Source organism: Homalodisca vitripennis, chromosome 7 (genome assembly GCF_021130785.1).
Source record: "Homalodisca vitripennis isolate AUS2020 chromosome 7, UT_GWSS_2.1, whole genome shotgun sequence".
In the NCBI taxonomy this organism is placed as follows: Eukaryota; Metazoa; Arthropoda; class Insecta; order Hemiptera; family Cicadellidae; genus Homalodisca; species Homalodisca vitripennis.
The window spans coordinates 55,012,908-55,036,412 of NC_060213.1; positions in this window are offsets into that span (position 1 = coordinate 55,012,908).

Consider the following 23,505-nt stretch of genomic DNA (forward strand, 5'->3'; position numbering starts at 1 on the left):
GTTTTAGAAATATAACACAGCATGAAATGATATTGAAATATGATTAACTATGTTAAATAATGCACTTTAAACATCACCACAGTACCTTATGTCATGATAGTCTATAGAAACTTGGAAGCTTCTATTGTTTTCAATATTTGTGACACTTTTGTGCTTTCACTGAATTCTTGCAAATACAAGAGATGTAGTTCTAAACTACTAATAAATTTTATATTAGTCTGACTAGGCTATATATTTCTTGCCAACTTAAATGAAAAAAATAAAAATCCTGTGAAAATGCATTTACCTCCAGGCCAACTTCAAGATGTAAAAGGATCATCTATTAGCTATACAATAAAAATTACGTTTACGAATAGCTGTCACTATAAATAAAAATAAATTGGTGTTTCTATTAAAAATACATATATTTAATGGTTGATCTTATCTATTTATATTTATCCTAATGGAGATGGTTTTGTCAATAAACAATTATACCTTAGTTATATTTCGTGAGATGTACAAGTAGGCTTACTTAATGCCCAAGAACAAATGCTTAATGACTTGGTTAAAAAAGGGTAAGCTGTGTTTTGAGGCAATCGGACGTATTCCTTCGTTATAATGAGTGCTGGAAGTACTTATTTCTTTGCTGCTGGTTGTATTTGTATGTTAATGATCAAACAGTTAAGCAGACCTTATATCAAATCGGTTAATACTTACCTTTCTTTTCTTAATTAGTCTATTATAAATATTATGCTGCTAGATTAATGAAATTTTTTAAAGAATGAACGAAAACTATAAAATATATTTGGATGATGTGTATATGTGAGACATGTGATTTTTCATGCCTTCTTAAATAGCAAGAATACAAAATGTTAATGAAATGAGGGACATTATTTATCCTTAAACATTGTCTCAATTTGTATTCACTCCTAATTAATTTCTGTGATATAAATGCATTTACCTCTAAGACGACTCTATTAACTGAGATATAATAAACTATTTTAAAATCCAATCTTTATAATAAATTATTTTTCTCTTAATGAAGAAGGCTTTGAGTATTAAAAATTCTAAAGTAATTAACTATCTTTAGATGCACAATTGAGATTTTAATGGCTTGATTACAAAATAATAAGCTGTGTTATGCAGTAAACAGACGCATTCCATCGTTACAATGTGCGCTGGAGAACACTCTAGTTTTGCCACCGGTTATATTTGTATGTTGAAGAACAAATAGTTAAGCAAATATTAGTTCTCTACTGAATCCTGAGGGTACTGTACCTAGTTCCAATCATCATCAGTGAACAGAATGCCTTTGGCCCATTCCAATCTCTTCTTAGCCATTGCCGGTGTTATTTTTTGTTTGTTGTAGGCCTGCATGCTCGAAGACGTTGTCCATTTAAGGTTCTTCTGATGGTCCTGGGCGAAACATTTGTGCCATAATCTCTTAACTGGTCACTAAGAACCTTGCTGGTCATTTTTCTATTGACTAGTGTCATGTTTTCAAAACTTTCTGGCCATCCTTGGACTTAACGCTTTCTTCCGGCCATATTTTCCGATACGACTGGATTTATAAATACCATTGATATCAAGTGGTTTCTTGATCCTACTAACTGACTTCTGTGAAATATTTAGTCTGTGTGCTATTTAAGTTTATGTGTAATGTTGTTCTTCCAAAAGAACCTTGGCCACAGCACATTTCCTTGATGAAAGGTCCTCTTTTTACACATTTCCTGATAATTTTATAAATAGCCAATAAGGAAGTAAAAAAGTGGTTTCACACACTCACAAATGACCTTAAACTTACTTTAATAATAACAGAACACACTAATAGAAAGATCTACTGAACCTAAAACATGTTAACCACATGAAAAATTAACTGTAACCTGATTTTGGTTATGGAGCTGGTAGATTTGTAAAGGCAGATGATAAACAAAACAGGCAGTGTTGCCACCCGCCAACATAAAATTACCAAATCTTTTGCTAATACTATTCTAAAGTAACACACGAATGAGGGTATATACTTTAACATATACCAACATGAAATTAAAAATTTTTTTAGTAAAAATTGAGAAGAAAACCACAAAAATGTGCTTTAGTCTAATAATTTGGCCAGCACTGTAGGCAAGATCAAGGTTCGGTGAAGGCCCATGTACCTCCTGATTGTGCATTGTCTCTTTGGTAGGTCTGACTGCCTGCAAAATATCTCTGGAATGAAAATTATAAACTTTATGAATCTTCATTTCTATATAAGCGAGATAAAGCACGCTGATTGTGAATTTTCTGACATGGAACATTCCTCGTTCTATCCTTGGACTAGGATCCTACTAGTTGACATGTAATTTGGCATGCCCGAACCCATCTAAACTTTAAGTATAGGCTATATTAATAAATACTGGATATTCATTATGAGGTTAACTCTGTTCCAGCCTCTTCCAATCAAGACGGCTATGAAAATCCATGCTCCTGATTTAAGTAGCACATTGGTTTTTGCTGCATCCGGTGTTTGTTCTACCGATCTGTACACACCACCAGATATCACTATATTTTTATCTAACAACTGCTTAAAATAAGCAAAGATGATATAACATAACAAATTAGTGAGAGAATAATATCTAAATTGCATTAAGCTATTTGAGCTGTCCTCTTATTGGATGGTATAGTTGTTTATGATCGAAAACTTTGTGACCAAAATATAAGGGGTTCTTAGTAAAATGAGTGAAGCATGTTTCTTTTCCATTGGTGTTGTGACCTAGATTCTATAATATCTCAAATAAACACATCATTTAGTTGTAATTACATGGCTTCCTTATTAATAATTCAAATGCATTTTGAGTAAATTGTGTATTTTACACACAATGAAATAAGTATTTTTTAAATTCTGTCAATAATATTTCAATTTAATATCACTAAGAGGATTTTTTTATTTATCAGTAAATCCACAAATTTACTATTCGCAACCTGTGTAACTATAGGTCTCAATTTTGAATGATACTAAAAAAACAGTAGCAGTCGTGGGACTGCCGATAGAAGTGAAAACGGAACTATTAAGTTGAGAGTAATTAACAATACGTTATAGTAGCAGTACATCTGTAATTGTAAATGTGACGCGTTTTTAATTTCCCGATTTTAAAATCCACGAAAAAATATTATCATATAACTAGAAATCTATTTTACCACGCTAGTAAGATAAATCTTATACCGTAATAATACTCATTTCATGATGAGAGGTTTAAATATTAAATTAAGTTGAGAGTAATTAACAGTACGTTATAGTAGCAGTACATCTGTAATTGTAAATGTGACGCGTTTTTAATTTCCCAATTTTAAAATCCACGGAAAAATATTAATCAAATAACTAGAAATCTATTTTACCACGCTAGTAAGATAAATCTTTATACCGTAATAATACTCATTTCATGATGAAGAGGTTAAATATTTAAAAACATAATTAAAATGAATAATGCTAAATTTTAAATACAAATATTCGTACAAATATTAAAAATGTTTAAAAATATAATTTCGTTGTTTTCATTGTTCATTTATAAGTGAGTAAACACCGATGAACAACAGTGAGTTGAACACTGTTGTAAATAATACAGTTATTGCTACGGATAAAGTATATAATTGCAATAACAATTAAACCCACAATATTTTTAAAACTAATAAATTAGTTAAATTAACTTGGTTCTTTCGTAAAGGTATTTTTATTGCACAATAAACTAATTTATTGAGTTAATACGGTATCAGTGAGCCAATGCGCCAACTACAGTTCCGGCAGAAACGTTCACTTATCACTTCATACGCTACTACAGGCTAAACTAAACTTCCAATAAAAAAAATGTTAAAATTACACAAAAAAATATTCATCTATTTTCACACAACTCTCTCGCTGACAAATTTTGTCTGACCAAAAAATAAAAAAAATCCTCGCTTACTACTTTTTTTCTTGTCATTGTAAACGCTATGTAAAATGTAAACAATAATCAAAATTATTTCGAAATTTTTTTAATATTTAAAAATGTAACCAATAGATTGCCAATATTAAGAGCTTTAATTTGACGCATCTTACAGAATTGTACGACATTGGCTTCCACTTTTAAATCGCGAGAGGAAGCCGTAAAGGTCACTGATTTTCGCAGTCTGTTTTCATACTCCGCCGGGAACAGTTTTAAGACAGCGAGACTGACTTTTTCATGCAGGTTAGTAGTCCGCGGCCAAGTGTACGGTTAAAAAACACAGCGAGACTGACTTTTTCATGCAGGTTAGTATCATTAGCATGTCGGTGACGCGAACCGAGGATTTTACCCTCTACCAAAACGCTCAACGCGCCTAAAGAAGTTTTCACTTCAATAAATTATACTTTGATTTGTATTAAAATATAATAATATTAGTAAGGAAACAAAACAATTCTAATAAGTTCTTCTTTGAAATCGTTAAAAAAATCATAAAACGCAATCATATAAATGTAAAATGATAAATAAATTAATGTTCATCGTTTAAAGCCGAGATAAATGAATTCAATTAAAATTGGGCTAATACACAATCACCAGGATTCAACATGGGGATATACTTGGTTAATGGGCCAAGTGAAGATTATTTTAAAGGCTTAGAATTTAAGTAACCGAGAAGAAAGGATTGTGGTTATTGTTGACTAAACACCGTAATATAAATGTTTGTCGTTTTGCGGTATAATTAGGATTGTAGTAATATTGGGAATAAAGTAATTGGGCATTTGGTAATCGAGTAAATTCCCGAAAATAAGTTTAAGACATATTTTCGGGAAATATTTCTCTACAAGACCCACGGTGTTTAGAGTTCAGAGGGAAGAGAATGATTTTATAAATTTGACTTTTATTTGTTTTAGGAATATATATATATATATATATGTACATGTATATATATATATATATATGTATATATATATATATATGTGTATTATATATATATATCATTGATTACCTAAATATGTTTTATTCTGGGAATAAATTGATTTAATTTAGGAAAATTAAAAACATTTATTTTTATTTGCACTATCGTACGATGAATAGTAAAATATCTAATATCTAAAAATTCTTCAAAATATAATAAAAAGGTTTAAATTTAATGTGAGAGAGCTATACGTAGAGCGATTAGCATAATTCATATAATACCACAATGTCAAAATCTCTCTGCCATAACAAGGCGATAAATAATGAAAACGAAAGTAAAAATTTTATTTTGAGTAGTCAAATTTTTTAGTTTCGAATTGGTTAGATAAAGCATAAAATTAAGATCTGTTTCTAATTACCATCAATGACCATATTTTTTTGCCGAACTCATTCTAGACTATCCTTCATTGGATGCGAAGAGTCACTTAAAGAACTATTTCTTAAGTTCAGTATTTATTTACTCAGTTGAATTTTCACAGATTGAGTCAAGACAAGAATATTAAACAATATAGAACACGAAAGAAATTGTAAATGTTAAACTATAAACCATATTTTTAAACCAATATAATGTTTCTAAGACTGAATCTTTTGAAGTCAGATTTGCGGTACTGTACTCTTAAAATAGAGAACTTTAATTTTATGTACTGCTCGACTTATGTTCTTCCTTAGTATCTTCTTCTGGCTCCTTTCGGTTCATCCCTATAACATAAAAAAAATTGGTAGTTACATCAAAACATAGATTTATTTGAGCAGTAATGATGTACCAAGTTTATTGTTTACTTGTTTGGGAATGATCAAGCCCCTTCAGGAATTTTTAACATCCTGTATAAATAATGGAGATCAAAATTTAATTAAAGACTGTTCACAGATGTTGTGCTATTAAATATCACATATCGTAACCGATTTAGGTCTATATTTATAATCACTTGCGTTAAATCCCTTGGAAGTATCATATGAGCTATATATCTGAATAAATACAATATTACTCCCAATTATACATTTTCTAGTTTTATTAGAATTTGTTTTATTTAGACTTACTAAAATATCTCTCATAATAAACATCAGTAAGTACAGTTCGTCCATGAAATACCAGGTGTAATAAGAGAAGTGCTTTTTGTTTGCAGTTTGTAATCCCTACGTTATCAACGATGAATGGAAAAACAAAGTAAACAGCCACTGTTCTTTCTGTTCATTATTAAACTCAGCACGTTTGGCTGTATTTGTACGTTTTTGTGCATCGAAATAATTTTAAAACCTGTGACATAAACTGTTCATAAGAAACATACTTATTTATAGATAGATAAATACGGAATAAGAGAATTTTCTACACATTTTTGCCTATTTTAGTTTCTTTCTTTGGCAAGATCAATAGATATTAAAATATGGAAATCTTAAATTCGAATGTCAACGAGAAATACAATTTATACCAAATAACGTAAAAACAAAATTCATTTATCAATACAGCATGTATCCATCGTTGATTAAAATGTCTTGTATACATTTTTTATTGTTTAGAAATAAAAACACTAATTTAAATTTTAAAAATTGAAAGACAGGGTTTACATTTCAATTAAGACATGTTTTATATCAAGCTACTTTTAAGTGGAAGCTGAATATCAAAACTACAGATGTTATATTTTTGGGCTATGTTTTAACTGTAGGAAAAAACTAAATTACACAATTTTGTCATAAATTTTAATATATTAGATTATGGATTGCTACTACTGATCATTTTAATAAACATTTTACTAGTTTTTCACAATCTTTATCTAACCATTGGGTAGCTGGCAAGAAATATAATTTTGTAAAATGTTAAATAGCAAGCCTATTTTTTAATACAAAATTTCTTTACTTGGAGCAAAAGTAGTTGTTTCCGGTACGCAAGCGGAACGAGGCGAAGACTAGGTAGGAAATACGATTAAGTGTCTTATGACACATTTGCTCCGTGTGATATATAATAGGTTCTATCAACCAGGAAATAAGACAAAAATACAAATTATATTCAAATTTAATAATAATAACTTGAAATATTAATTCTCACGCTTTATGTACATTATAAATAGCTATGCACTTACTTCCACTAAAAATAACAGTTAAAATTGTTTTCGAAAACGTAGTTTTTAAGAGTATTTGTGAAGGAATAGTGAGGTTAGAATGTAAATGATTGTTGTTCTGTTATTTTATTCATTCTGAGAAACAAGCTATTGTAATAAAATCAATTGAAATGATCTGTAACTGTATCCAATGCTTTCGTAAACATAAAATGCCAAACGTATCGCAAACCTTTGGAGGTCTCTTTTATATATTTATTATTTCATTTCATGTTTTTCAAAAGTAATGTGTTTGGTTTTTTGCTGATAAATTGAATATTATTTTGCTATCTTTTAGTTTTAGTTCTTTTCTAAGAATTGTTGAAATCCTAAATTAATAATAAACGAAATATTTACGCAACTACATTTCTTAATGTTCTAATGAAATTGATTTTATTATAAAAATTGAGCCGTTTATAAAAATATTAATAACTTAATTTTATTTTTACTACTATAAAAACTACTCTATCCAAAATAAATATATACGAAAACTAAGATCTATCACATTATAGAAAATATAGTTTCTTCAGTAGTAAAATAAAGCGTATTGCATAGCATTAAATTATAAAAATTCGTAAAATTGACAGTGGTGAGATTTAATTTCCTGTTATACATTGATTAGGCGATTAATGTAACAGTTAGAATCTTGGTCAGTTCATACATAATATACTACAAAGAAATGGAATATTTATTACTACTCTATTTTTGTCTTTAATTCATGAGTGTTTATAAAAATGAGTGTAGATTTGTACATTGGTTCTACATTAGCTAAACTTTAGGCTGTTTTTTAAGTCATCGCAGGACTTAAATGGGGATTATCTGCCATCCTTCATTTGATAATTCTAATCATGTGACTGTTTCGTTTCTAAAATGTCGTAAATTATCGATAACATATGAAAAAGGATAAGTTAATATTAATAAATACAAATGTTCAAAAGTTAATCCCTACTCATAAATATATGCAAATTTTGAATATGTTATTTTTCAACAAGTCAGACTAATGCTTTAATAGTATTTGTCAAGATTAGATTTTTTACAAAACTTGTAAACGTCTAATAATATTTTGTTGAAGATAACATAAATTAATATATTTTTAGAAACACAGCTCCATCATTATATACCGAAAGTTCTAGTTAAAATCTCATAAAGCATTCTTCATAGGCAACTTCGACACATGAGGACCTGGTGAAAACACTGAAATATACTACAGGTACCTTTAAAAGTTAGCTAAATACAGAAGTTTATACTACAATATAGAAGCTTTACATACACAACATACCGCAGCCTGTGGCTATGCCCGGTATGTGTTTGTTTGTTTGTTTGACAATACAATGAATCTGTTAACAAGGGAATGGCTGTCAAGGACAGATAAATGCGCTAAATTTGCAGTGGTGTTTATTTTTATTAGATTCCAGTCCAACCTTCCTATAGAAAGTGAGAACCATGACAATTGATTTTTTTATAGTCTGAGGTGCGAAAGGCTTCTACAGCTAGATATAGCTTTAAATATTTCACAACCTTCTTTGGTGAAAATTTTGTCTTCTTTCAAACGAAATAAATTTCCCTGAATCCATAGCTTTTGTGACTGGTCAACTGGGATCAATTAAGTTTTACTTTTAAAGAGTTTGCTAAAGTTAATAATTTACTTCAGCAAACTTTTCAATTTAGTTGCTTGTACATGATAACACCCCTGTTGGAGGTTAACCTTTTGACAATGGGATATGAGTAGTAGATAAGTTCATATTTCAGGAATGTTTATGCTGAGTTTGTAGATAGCATATTCCTGATTATGCTATATAGGACTCCTATTGGAGTGCATTATTTTTCGCTATATTTGCCATGATGGATGATGAAAATGCTTTCCAATGTTCGTAAGTGATCTTTGTATTTTTAGGAGATATGCATCTCGAATATATCGTATGACGAATGTCTCAAAGGTAGAGAGCTAATCCTGAATCTAGCTGTTGTAGGATAATGAATAACAATTTCCACTAATAAAAATATTTCAAACCACTATAATGGTGAATGTGTCTGCAAACTCCTAAGTCTCTCGCAGTGACAGAAATATATTGTGGTAAAGCATTTGTTATGTTCCTAACTGATCTATGAGAAAAGTCTGTTGAACGTTTGACCTTCAGTGTGAGTTCCAGTGAGGCCAGATGTTGAACAGGGATGTTGTAGTGAGATTCTCTACCTTTATGTCTCTAACGCGTATCTATGAATATCTCGCCAACAAGTTAAACGTGTTCAATGATAGACTTGGCAAATATAGTTCCGATCTCACTTCTGTGGGAAACATATGAAGCACTAAAGTGGAGTTTCTTTCAATAAACACATAAACTCAGAGGTGGTTAGAAAATTGCTTACGTTCCCGTTGGCTGGTAGATATTACAAAAACGATTTTGCTATATTGCAATGTTTTGATGGGATGTTTACGTTTTATTTATTATAAAAACTATAAGACAAGCATGAAATGTATAATCTCAGTGAAGATAGTGTTGTAGGTAAAACTTATGTAAATACCATTTAATAATAGATGGATGAGTATCCATCCCTAAGGACATCGAGGTGGACAGCAAGCAAGAGCTGCTCGAAGCCCTCAAAAACCAGATTGACCTTGACACGGATCAATGGAGGGAAATCTGCTGTTGGAGGGAAATCTAGCACCAACGGCGAATTCCTGGTCCTTCATGTGGACGAAGACTCCCTGAAGAAGCTGAAGACTCTGGCGATGCGCCTATTTTTGGGAAGCGACAGGATCACCTTCAAGCTGCAGGGAGGTAACGATCAATAGTGGATGAAAGCGGTGCTCCAAATAAACTTAAACCACAGCAGAGCAGCTACGGCAACACTCTGCCAGAAGATCCTGGCTGACGACATAGGCGTGGTCCTGATCCATGAACCATGGACCGTTGGCAGCCGTGTGATGGGGATGAGCACCGCTAAAGATAATTTGATATATGATTCTGGCAGTAACAACCCTAGAGCATGTATATATGTCAGTAACAAAATCAAATCACTAAAAATGGCACAAATGTGTTCTAGAGACACAGCCGTGACAGAGGTTCACTTGCAGACAGGCGATGGCAACATCAGAATCCTGTTTGCATCGGTTTACCTCCCATACGATTCTCCAGAACCACCGCCAACTGCGGAGATGAGGCGGATTGTGGAGTTTGGAACCCTTACGCGGAGGCACCTGATTGTCGGTTGTGACGCGAATGCCCACCACACCGCTTGGGGGAGCAGCAACATCAACAACCGGGGTGAGTGCCTCTTGAATTTCATAGTAGAATCGAACTTAGTTATTATGAATCAAGGCCGTAAACCAACTTTTGTACAAAGAAGAGGTACAGGGGTAAGGGAAGAGGTCTTAGATATAACTCTGACTAGCAACTATATTGCAACTAAAGTTTTAAACTGGATTGTGCTAGATGAAGCATCTGCTTCAGATCATAAGTATATCTTCTTTGACATGAGGTCGTATAAAATAAGTGAGACCTATAGAAACCCAAAGAAAACAGATTGGGTAGCTTTCAATGCAGAGCTAAAAAGCAATCTAGTAAGGGAAAATGGGTATCAGGGGCAAGGGGTCAACGACATGGCGAACTCTTTGCAAAACACAATGATAGAATCATACCACAAAGCCTGCCCCGTGATTGAGAAAACTCAAGGAAAAAAGCATGTTGGTGGAACCAGGGGCTGGAAACCTTGAGGAAAAACCTTCGCAGAGCATATAATACATGCAAACGTGCAGGGAACTGGGATAGGTACTCTGCTGCCCTAACAGAGCTCAATAAGGAGGTGAGAAGAGCTAAGGGAAACTCGTGGAGAGAATTCTGTCAGAGTATGGATAAGGCTCCTGACTGCGCAAAACTCCAAAAAGTCCTAGCTCGAAGCCCCACAAATGTGGTGGGTACTATACTTAGGGAAGATGGGACTCACACCAAGGATCAGGATCCTGAAGAGGAGACTCTTCAGTGTTTACTGAATACACACTTCCCAGGATCATTTCAAACCAGTGAAACAGTTGTTAGTGAATGGTGGCGAGAACCTAGAGATAGCTCGTCTAAGGAGGATTGGAACTGTGCAAAGACTGTAATCAACTACTTAGGGATAAAATGGGCCCTGGAGTCTTTTAAGCCGTTCAAATCACCAGGTACCGATGGCATTTTTCCCGCTTTACTGCAGGAGAGTGGGGACTTGGTGATACCTCTGCTCCTACGACTGTTTCGAACTAGTCTAGCGACAGGAGTCATACTCTCATCTTGGAGGACCTCTAGGGTTATATTTATCCCGAAGCCAGGCAAACCCTCCTATGAGGTTGCAAAGGCTTATAGACCAATAAGCCTAACATCCTTCTTCGTCAAGACCATGGAGAAGGTTCTGGATAGGCATTTAAGGGACACAGTCTTCATCAACCGTCCCTTACATCCAAATCAACATGCCTATCAGAAAGGCAAATCTTGTGAAACAGCCCTACACTGTCTGATTGGCAAGATTGAGCAGGCTATTGAACAAAAGGAAATAGCTTTAGCAGTATTCCTGGATATAGAAGGAGCTTTTGATAATACGAGTACTCACTCTATAGTGTCTAAGCTTACATCCAGGGGTACGGAGAAAACTGTTGTTAGGTAGATAAGTAACATGCTTAAGAGCAGAAGAGCACAGGCAAATCTGTGCGGAGTCACAAGAGAGGTCAAAACGCAGCGAGGATGTCCACAAGGAGGTGTCTTATCACCAAGCCTGTGGAACATATTTGTGGATGACTTACTCTGGACTCTGAATGAACAGGGTATGTATGTTCAAGGCTATGCAGATGATGTTGTCATACTCATAAGAGGTAAGCATATGGTTACGTGTCTGGAAATGATGCAGAGAGCACTGGCCATTGTGGAGCGATGGTGTGACGAAGAAGGACTTGCAGTAAATCCTTCGAAGACCGTCATGATACCATTTACAAGTAGAAGGAAACTGGAAATCACACAGCCAGTTCTATGTAGGGGCCAGATACAGTTAAGCAGGGAGTTCAGATATCTAGGTGTCAAACTGGATGATAAACTTACCTGGAATTGCCATCTGGAATACATAATCAGACGATATCAGACTACATTGATGATGGTGAGACGTGCGGTAGGATGCACATGGGGGCTTAAATCCGACATGTCACATTGTCTGTGCACCAGAGTCATTAGGCCAATGATGGTGTATGGCTCAGTGGTATGGTGGCCTAAAGTCCAACAGGTGACTGCCGCAAAAAAGCTGTCAAAGGTACAGCGGTTGGCATGCTTGGGGGACAATGGGTATCATGAGAGGAACACCAACCGCTGCTATGGAAGTAGTGCTAAACCCTCCTCCCCTAGACATATTCGTCATAGGAGAGGCTAGGATGGCTGCCTACAGACTGAAGTGCAATGGGAACTGGCATTATCACCATGCTAGTAAGCACTCCAAGATCGTTGACATTCTCAAACTGGATATTCTAGAAATGATGTCTGACAGAATGGCAAAGGTTACGGACTGGGAAAAACCATTTAAAGTCAACATTATTGAAAGGAAGGAATGGTCAAAAGGTGAGCCTGACAACATGAAGAAGGCTCTAACCTGGTACACGGACGGGTCAAAGACTCTGAAGGGTACTGGGGCAGGGGTCTGGGGAGCCAGACCGAGGGTTAACTTAAGCTTTAGACTAGGTAAACTGGCAACTGTCTTTCAGGTTGAAGTTACAGCCCTTGCAGAATGTTGCAAGAGTTAATGTGGAAAGGGGCTACAAAGGCAAAATCATCTACATTAACTCGGACAGCAGGGCTGCTCTGCAGGCCTTGGCCAACCATGACTGAAATTCGAAGACAGTTTGGGAATGCCATAAGGTCTTGAAATTGCTGGCGAAAACCAATAAAGTTATTCTAACTTGGGTGCCTGGACATAGAGGAATCACAGGAAATGAAGGGGCAGACAGTTGCGCTAACTTGGGAGCCAACAGTCTTCTTACAGGTCCTGAACCAACGTGTGGGGTCTCATATAACTTAGCACATAGATCAGTTACCAAGTGAATGGCTAACAAACACCTACAACATTGGAGAAATACTGAGGGGAATGTACAAGCAAAGCGGATGCTGAAGGGACCATCAAGGAACATTGCAGCAGATGCCCTTAGAATGAGTAGAACGGAGATCAGAAAGGTGACTGGTTTTATTACAGGTCATTGGATATTCCGAAGTCACCTGAACAGAATAGGTATTCCAGTTCAGGAAACACTGTGCAGGAAATGTGGCGAGGCTGACGAAACAGCCAAGCACGTCATATTTGAATGTCCGGCATTACAGAGCAAGATCCCTAGGTGTTGTTATGCATACGGAAGAGGGGTTGGAACAAGAAAGCATTGTTCAGAAGATCTCATGGTTTTGTAAAGGCCTGGGATTTTATACAGCTTAAACCTGGGAGAGGGTGCACAATAAGCCGGATGTCTGAGAGGCAACTACCAGGCCTAGGAAACCTGGCCCTCTGTTACAAAAAAATCCAATACAGTATTATCTACACTTAATGAAGTAACCCTCATATATTTTGAACCATTATGGTATCTGTTATCGCTCCATTTACTATTTATGAGAGCTATTTAACTTATAAACTTGCCTAGCGAAATACATATAATATATTTTACACACGAATTTACCAATAGGCGTTTCCGTAAATCTCCACAGTAAGTTATTTTTCTGATTTCCTGTTTTAAACGTCATTATTACGCATTAAGCATCAGTTAAATTGATTAAGTGACAAGGTTAGATTGCAGATTTATAAATTTATTGTTATACATATTGTATCATATACCGATGGAAAACGTTTGAAATTCTATTATCCTATAAAAATGTTATGCTTAGTAACAACCTTTAAATAATATAATTATAATTAGTTTTATTACTGTTATAAATAGTGATATGAATACATAAAGTTCTTTCCTACAAATATTTCTGATTCATTTATTTAAACAATAAATCTTCCATACAGATATGTGCTTAATATCATTAATGCGGTAATTATACACATCATTAACTAAAAGTGTATTTAAAAGTGTTTTCAAATCACTTTCTTAAAATAAAATTTACCTTAAAAACTGTTTTCTTTTAATTTTATAAAATTCTCACAGATACTAATATTTACAATTTTAATACGTAGTATATCCCACAAGACATGTTTTTTATACCTATACGAATACACAGTATATGAAGAACCATGAGATGTTTGATAAATATTCAACATCTACGTTCTCACCAACACTTGTTTTGAATTCACATACTGAATTATATTGAAGTATATTGAGTAGAACAGGCAATAGCTGGCTATAATTTTGTTTCTGACTACGAAACTCACTCGATGCCGGCTATAAAGTCAGCCATAATAGTACGTCAACCGCTGATAATTCTTTCAGAAAACCTTACCACTAACTCCATCTGGCCACTTATTTTCATCACCTAAAATCTTTAGTTCCTGGATATTCTACTTTGTTTGTTAAGTTGAGGACCTTTATTTTAGGTATTGAAAAGATTACTTAAAGTATGAAGTATTTTACAAAACAATAAGTTATATGAACGCTGGCATTTTGTTCCTATATATTATTTTAGGATAAGCGAAATTATTACATATTTCATTATTTTAAAGAGAAATTCACATATTTCAAATTCACTTCAAGAAACTTATACGAAATCTGTTAATATCTGTTAAACTCTAATACTTATATTTATCTTAGTCTGCATTCTACAGTATAGGAAATAATTCAATTTTAGATTTAAATACTTTAAAATCTCACCCATTACGGTTTCGCAGGACAACTGCGGGAATAAGGCCATAACTACCAGAAACAAATATATATATATATATATATATATATATATATATATATATATATATATATATAATGTATTTCATTATGCTTTACATTAAGGTGGTACGTACTTTAATGGAGCATTTTGTACAAAATAATCAAGTTGATCAATTGTGAAACACTTTTTTGGTACCTTACATTGATATAGTATAGTAGCAGAGAAATATAGATGTTTCTATGTTAAGCCAGTCATATTGTACAGTTGTTTCCTCAAATGTTTGTAGATTGTCTTAAAATCAGCTTCCGTAGAAAATTTAAGCTGATAAAGAAGCAAGGAGAGGTTCTGTAAGCATGACAGAGTCTATCCCAGCAATGTAAGGTTGTTGTTGGGCAAAATCAGTCTTTATTGACATGCCATTAATGCAGCTCAGTCTGCATTCAAGTAAGATTCAACCTGTACCAGGAACATATTTTATTAGTATTTATAAGTTACTTTTAGAGTTACTCCAAACAGGATTGTACGCTCTGTAAATAGTCTTTTTAGAAACATTACTGTGCCAGCTTGTAGGGATGATCATAGTACATATGATGTAATCATAAAACATTTCCAGTAACAAAGAAATTAATTACCCACTACCGATATTATTCCATGTAATGAAATTACTTTAAGGCACTTAAATAATCAATTTGTAATCTTTGTGATCAGATTAGATGTTATTATCTGCCCTCCGTCACAATATAATTCCAAGAAAATTTCATTTAGAGAGAACGACAGCCTTGTTGACCAATTGTTCAATATCACTTTGCAATCGCTCTATCATACAAAACTAACAAAACCAATTCATTTGTCACCTTCCTGTCAGTTAATTACAGATCTTAGTCAACTTGGTAAACTTAGTATTAACATTACGTTTACTGCTGACGAATCTGTCCAAATAATTCTTCTATAAAACTTTGTAAATCCATTTTGAAGGAAATTTGGCAAACGGTAATTTCATTACACATTATATTTTTAGATATCTTTTATATGAATTTTTTATGTTTAGAGTAGGCTCTATTCACCAGTTGAACGCAGAGTTTTTGATTTAAAGTACGTCATCTAATACTTAAAATAGAAAGGTATACTGATTAAGCGTGGTAAAATATAAAGTGTATTGTTCTTTCATGTAACAGAAATAATTTAAAGATATTCAGTAATAGAACATTTACAGACCTGGAAGCAAAATACATATTCTATATCTAAAGAACCATGTAAGAACAAGAGTTGTAAACTAAAAATTTTTAAACATAAGTGTAAACATAGTAGTGTACAAAAAACGTCGCTGTGGCTGAAAACGTTGATTCAACGTGAATATTGAATTTAGCTCCAGTTCACCTTCCTCTTAGTACAGCCACTGGAATCACAGAAATAGTTTCTGAAATCTGGAGTCATGTTCGTCTAAAGAGATTCAGAAAAAGGTCAGGGGAGTTCAAAACTAACTACTTACATTGTTACGATATTTGGGTTACATTAACTACAAAATGCTGTGTAATGTATGTGAATAGGAATTTATATTGTCTCATTAGGCGAAGCGTTGAGTGATCTACGACATTTTAGACACCTGATGTAATCAGCATTCACATACAGTTCTGTTGCAGGTTAAGTCAAACTATGCACTTTATTCTATTCATGAAATGGAGATTTCTGTCAAATTTAATATTTAGTAACTATTTTTACTTTATTTCTAAGACAGTAATAATCGCGTAATTCAAGCTCTTACACTAATATGATATGTCTAACAAAGTGGGATAAATCAAATTTGGCCATGGTCAGCCCGAAAACATTAAGCATATCGAGATGATTTAAGTGTAATGGGAACGATACTTAGAATTGTCAATACATAGCATGAGCATTTTTTAAATTTGAATGTTTTTCCAGTTAATATCCTCTAATCTAATGTTGCTGCCTACACTGTTCAACCTAGGCAAACGGAACCCATAGACAATACACATTATGGTTACATTATACATTTTTCTTTCTTTTCTTCGTTATCTTACTAGATTTAACTTTAATGTAGACTACACATATTCTTTTAGGATATTTTAATAGCTTAGCACAATAAAAATCAACCAAATCAGAGACGGAAACATTTCTTACTTAAAAGCCAAGCAACCAAATATGGACTCTAAAGTAAAGACCACGATCCCTTTAAGTACTGGAGTGCACCTTTTTATGTTTCCTTAAGATCGGAAGTTTATAAATTGTAATTGCGCTGCTTCCGTAGTGACAGGATATTCAGGATGGGTAAGGTAAGGGATTAGGGATCGCCTCCTATCGATATCCATGAGGATGCATTAGGGCACTACATCTCAAAGTCATATCTACCCGGAAGAAGGGGAGGTCAGCTCTGAACCAGCCCCTCCAGTCGAAGTAGGAAGGGGGGGCACACCCTTGTTGAGACTAGCAAGAACCTCGGAGATTAGGGAACAAACCCCACCCACTCCAACAGTCATCTACCACAGACTAGACCTATCGAATTTCAAATTAACCCTAGAATCTCGACATTTTCGGTGAATGATGTTCCGTTCCTGAACATCCATAAGGTTGCCCAGATTTAAGTGACACATCGGTTTTTGCTGTGACCAGTGGTTGGTTCAGGTGGAAGGTATAAGCCAGCCAGAAGTGATCCCTACTGGGTTAGAGCGTACTTTATGCAGATATAACTAATGATTATGTCTAACGGTCAGTTTTAAGGTACAAAAATAATTTAAAGCATTATCGATCCATATTTTTAAAATAATTTAAACCGTTCCATTTCAACATCCACTAAAATTAACATGTGTTTCGACAAATCAGTTTGCTAGAAAAAAGTCATCTATACAACTCAACAAATTATTAGATGTGTTTCTATAGGGCTAACTGAATTTAACCTCCTAGGCTTTTAGCTAATAAGCAGCCACCACAGTAAACACTATATTAATATTCTAAATTTGTATGAATCTCATATTTTGCACACTTTTGCAACTCATTTTTTAATTTGTTACAATTTTAATTTCATGTATTTATACAAATAATATTTTTTGAAGCAAATTACTTAATATCCGAATACGTTCTTCAAGAGAAACATGTGATTTAATATACGTAAAGATGTGTTACAATAACAAAAAATCCTTTTATGTATCATAAAATAAATTTGCTTTAAAAATAGTTGAAGAAAAAATAATTCTCTACATGTGCTAAAAACAAAATATGGTTCTAATAACAAACACGAGGTTTTTGCAGGTTTAAAATTGTTAAAGTAAAATACTCATTATGTATGATAACATTACAGAAGTTTTGCGCTGCCTCCTTTATCTAGTTACTATATTCAGAAGTTAGCCATATACATATCCTCTAAAGCAGACTAGAACAAGTTTAAATTCCCTTGTAGATGTAATTTGTATGTAAATGGGGATCGCCGTTTGGCATCGATTCTAGGCCTCGATTACAAATTTTGTGCTATAACTTGCACTATATGAATATTTGTGGAATAAATAATATATAATAGGAATAAAATAAGGCACGTATTGCATTGAAATATTTATTTTGTTGTACTTATAATTAATATTCAATTTACATACATAAAGACGCATTTTTATAGGTTTAGTTATTTTTAGTTATTGAAGAATGTAAAAAGCAACTTTCTATCTGACACATGGACCTCAGTATGGACCAGCTCCTTTACATGAACGAACACATTTTACAGGCGAGGAGGTGACTTATGAGTTATGTTTGAATTAGTTAAATTAATTATGTTTATAAAGTTAATTACATTGCTAATAAACTCAATTAATCTTTGATTTATTTATACAAACACTAGGAAATGTTTAATGTACCTAATACTCAATTAAAGAATGCATTTATTTACACCACAATGAAAAATTTGTATTATTTTGATAAATATATGTAAAAATGAAATGAAAAATGGCTTTATTAAATAGGTATATTTAAGGCCATAAAGCTCTATTTATGGACCCAACCTCATATCATTACAGTAAATTAAATATTATTGAATACAGACACAAGTAAACTTCTGGATATAGTTTTTTTTTATTTAATATTTGTTGTATTGTGATGTATATTTAGAAGTATACAAATCTGGTTTTATAACGAGCTGTTTAGCGCCTATTGATGGTGTCAAATAGCTATCATAAGTAAAACAGCGGTGATAACTCTTCCTTGGTACTATTAGTATCGTAAAAAATAGAAGAATATTAATGAAATATTGTGCTGATAATACTACAAATGAGCCTCTACTGTTGGCTTTATTAAAATAGTTTTCTATTTATGACATCAGCAGTATTCAATGTATCGATTTAACAAGCTACGTTGGAAAATTAATTTTCAACGTCTCCAAACCAATTGAGGGTTCTAATGTTCAATTTATAGTTTTATAACACTTTCACAAACATGTTCTATGTAGAATTTGTCCTAAACTTTTATTTCAATAAGAGTATGCGTAAGATAGTTACAGTAATTAAATTACAAAAGAATAGCATTATTGTTATTCCTGTTCATTAACGTGATAAAATATACATACTATGAACGTCGATATAGCCCAGAGAAAGTAATACCATTTAAAACCTTCTACGTTATTGAAGATGATCTGCGTATCTCTGACAGTAACACGGGGCTCTCAACCTCAGCTGTAACCACAACCACAGTTTCACTCAACTGGGGCTGACACAACCATGTTGGTGATGCAATTACGAATGTGCGACGTAATTCAGGAGGAAATGGTGTGCACTACAGTGCTACAGTACACTTGTTTTAATACGTTTATGAGAGCTTTTGAACTTGAAGTATGTATAAAATAATTGAAATATTAACTCATTCCTAAATTACAGAAATGTTTTCCCCTCGAAATACGTGCCGTTTCGTTAAGTACACACAGGTAATGAATAAAGTTAAATAATCTTAATTTCCTTTAGGGAAAATGTAACCTGTACTTTTACCGTTTTGGTACATAATTTGCGGGGATAAAAGGTGTACTCATCATAGTGCATATAAAACTTTAAATTGGGTTTATATTCAAGTTTGTGATAACTTTATATGTACTGAATTGGTTAGGATGGATGTGACAAAGAGCTAACACCAACTGATAAAACGGCAAATTATAGGATTTTATAAAAAAAATTATACGTATTTAAATATAAAATAAATTGTATTGTTGATCAAAGTTGTTTTATTAATTCTAACAGAGACTAAAATTCTCATATTATACGCCATACAGCTTTTAATATGAATATTTTTATTTATTGTACTTGGTTTTGAATGCTGTACAAACTAGTACTTGAATATTATAGTCGTGCGACTAATTTAATTTATTTTTATCGACACTAATTAAGAAAAAATTTGTGAAATATGTACTGCATATCAAGTTAACGAAGTATCATTCTCTGATAACGTATGAAGGTCTTTAGAACAAGTAATTTATATGTAAATGTAGGTCTCTGTTTGGCTTAGCTATATAGATTTTCATCAAAGTCTTTGTATTACAAATGTATACATAGTTCATCTGTTTATATAATATAGATAATGGAGGTTTCATTACAGCATGGAAGCAACACGTCACACCATCGGTTTATTAGTATAATCATTCATATTTTGACTAATCAATTTATATTTTTGTTCATTTAATATTGAATATTTTGTATTAAAAACTTAAAACAACAAAATATAATCTTTTTCTCCGATAATAAATTTTGCTTAACATGTAACGAATGCATTAGTATAAGAAGTTCAGATATACGTAAATGCCAAAAATTAAGAAATATAATTTTTTTTGCTAGTTCAAATCTTTGATAAAAAATTAAACAGCACAATGAGGTGCGTAGAAAATAATAAAGCTCTCTCCAGCAAAATAAAGATTAAAACTTTTGTTCGTAACTAGGACTTATGACAAATGACAAGCAATAATTATAATTTACTTTTTATATGGTATTTTTCCCGTTAAAAATTTTTAATCATTTTTACGTTAACCAGTCAATTTATATTAATAGCACTACGTGTAATTCTGTGATGAACAATAATTGGGAAATAAAACATAGTCCTACGAATCTATTCAGAGAATAAATAAACAGTGGTATAACTGCAAAATTAAATTAAATCATCTGTAGATCTAATAAATATTCGTAAGTTTCTATCATAACACTTACTTTTCATTTCTTTCTCTTGATTATGGAATAATTAATTTCAAGGTTTATATATGTTAAAGTTTTAATCAGTAAAAAAACTAATACATACGGCGCTTCATGAACAAAGAGAATTTATGGTCCAGACTTGATTAGTTGTCAACAAAATATAAGTGTTTAGTTGAAAATTATTATGTGGAGGGAAATTGTACGTCTATGCATTTCCATAAAAAAGCAGCGTACAATAAGTTCCTCTTCACGTAAATTTATACTTATTTATTCATAAACATAACAAATAAGCTATGTTACGTCTTAATTATTTTCAGGTTTTAAATTAAGTTATTTAATGCACGTAAATATAATTAGGTAATTTCAATAGTTCTTTTCTAAAACGTTTAGTTTAATATTTACTTTTTAATCTATATCGATGTATATATTGAATAGATAATTATTACATTTTATCAACATTATTTTAATATTAATAAGGAATAAACTAATTAAAATTAAGTAAGAAATTATATAAGGAAATATCTTTTTTCCCATATTTCCCGGAATTTTGGAAAAAAATGATATAGTTGATATTTGTATTTTGTATGCTTAAGAGAGAGAGACATTTTCATTCTAAATCTGGCATGTGGTACAATCACACTTGTAAATAATTGTAATGTCTACTGGCAGTGAGCACAGTTATACTTCATGTATGAATTATAGCCAACTGCTGAGTACTTCAATTGTATCTATTGGCCAGTGTTATTTACTTTAATTCGAGGTTCATAAATGCATACACGTTTTTTAAACACATCATAGCAAAAGGCGTATTTTAGTATGTAATTTGATAAGTACATAGTACATCATCAGAATTTTTTTGCAGACGAAATTCATCAAGAATACTATATATTTCTGCATTTTTTTAGGGAACCAGTTGTTTATAATAATACATATCTTAGATTACATGAATGTAGAATAATATGAGGAGTAATACAAGATACAAACAAACATTCTAAGTACGAATATGCTTAATTGTAGAAAATGTATGAGTATTCCATAATCGCGGTTCTTTCCTAAAAATATAAACGTTTTAAGTAGAAGTGTATGTCATGAGAATTTTTTCCTGTTTTGTTAATACCAAAAATAAAAATATTAATACATTTATTTCAGAATTAGATATCTAAATATTTGGAAATTATTAGGTCAGTCTGATGCAGTTAAGATAAGTTTTTTCTACTATTAGAGATCAATATACAAATAAAACTACAAAGTAACGGTGTTTCAAATAACCAACCTTATATTTAATCTTAGACTTTAAGATAAAAGTTGCTGCTTTTACGTACATTTTAATTTCCAAAATTTTATGAAATGAGAGAAATATTGATTTGGTTATATTTTTCGATATCCCAGAAACCTTTTATGGACTTCTCTAGCGAATAAAATGGTTATAACAGCAATTATGCATTTGAGAGGAGATTTCAATTGGTATTGATTGTTTGCATTTTTTATACTTCCAGGAAACTTGTTGATAAAACTGACGCGGACCTGATGAGGTATGTGCTGAGATACTGTCAGTCTATGGATATGGCTTCAAGTATGTTCCTGACTAGTTCTATTATGATGAACGTCCCTGTTCCAAACAAAATCCCACTTTAATGGACAGTATAGGATCACATCAAACATATAGAGGCAGGTCAATTTAAGAAAACCTGACTTCCTAAACGAATCCTTACATGATTCTCTGTAATTTAACTTAATAATTCTAATAATATGTTTTGAAGTCTGAAAACACGTAAAATCTTGTACTTAATACAGCCTCTGCAAAGCCTAAATCTTTTTATATATGATATATGAGGCGAAAGTATACGCTATAAGTATACGCTTCATGACTTTGGGAAAACTGTATTTTGCTAGACATCTCTAGGCAAATATACCACTGCAACTCTGGCACAGATATTATCAACATGATCTTTTCAGACTTTGATTAATTTTAATCCCTAGGAAATAAGTGGATCCAGTTTTCTCTAAAAAGGAAATTATCAGAAGTACAGCCTTAGAAATTCCCGCAATAGTTGGCAAATCTGATGACATTTGACTTTAATAGGGTCGTTTTAAATTTTATGTCGGCATGAATTGATGAATGCACGAATTAATTTCCACAAATTATGTTATTTCCATATCATGAGTATTTTTTTCTTTGAATGAGAGAGTCGTATCGTCAACATACTGAATTAGATGACTATGCTGCATCACTAAGATAAGTCTGCAGACATAAAATAAAAACAGAATAGTCCGAATAATGGAACCCTGAGGGACTTTTTTATGGACCATTACCTTGGACCGTTTTTATTTACTAGAAATTATATTCGAAATCTGCACGCAATGTTCTTGAGTTTTGTGAGACTCCGGACACCACATTTTTGAAACTGGTTCAACAATGTTTCATGATGCACATTAGAAATATACTAAGCAATGTTCTTGCCTTTTCACGCCATCATAAACATGATTCAAAATATATTTTATAGCTCAATCGTTGATCTTTATTCCT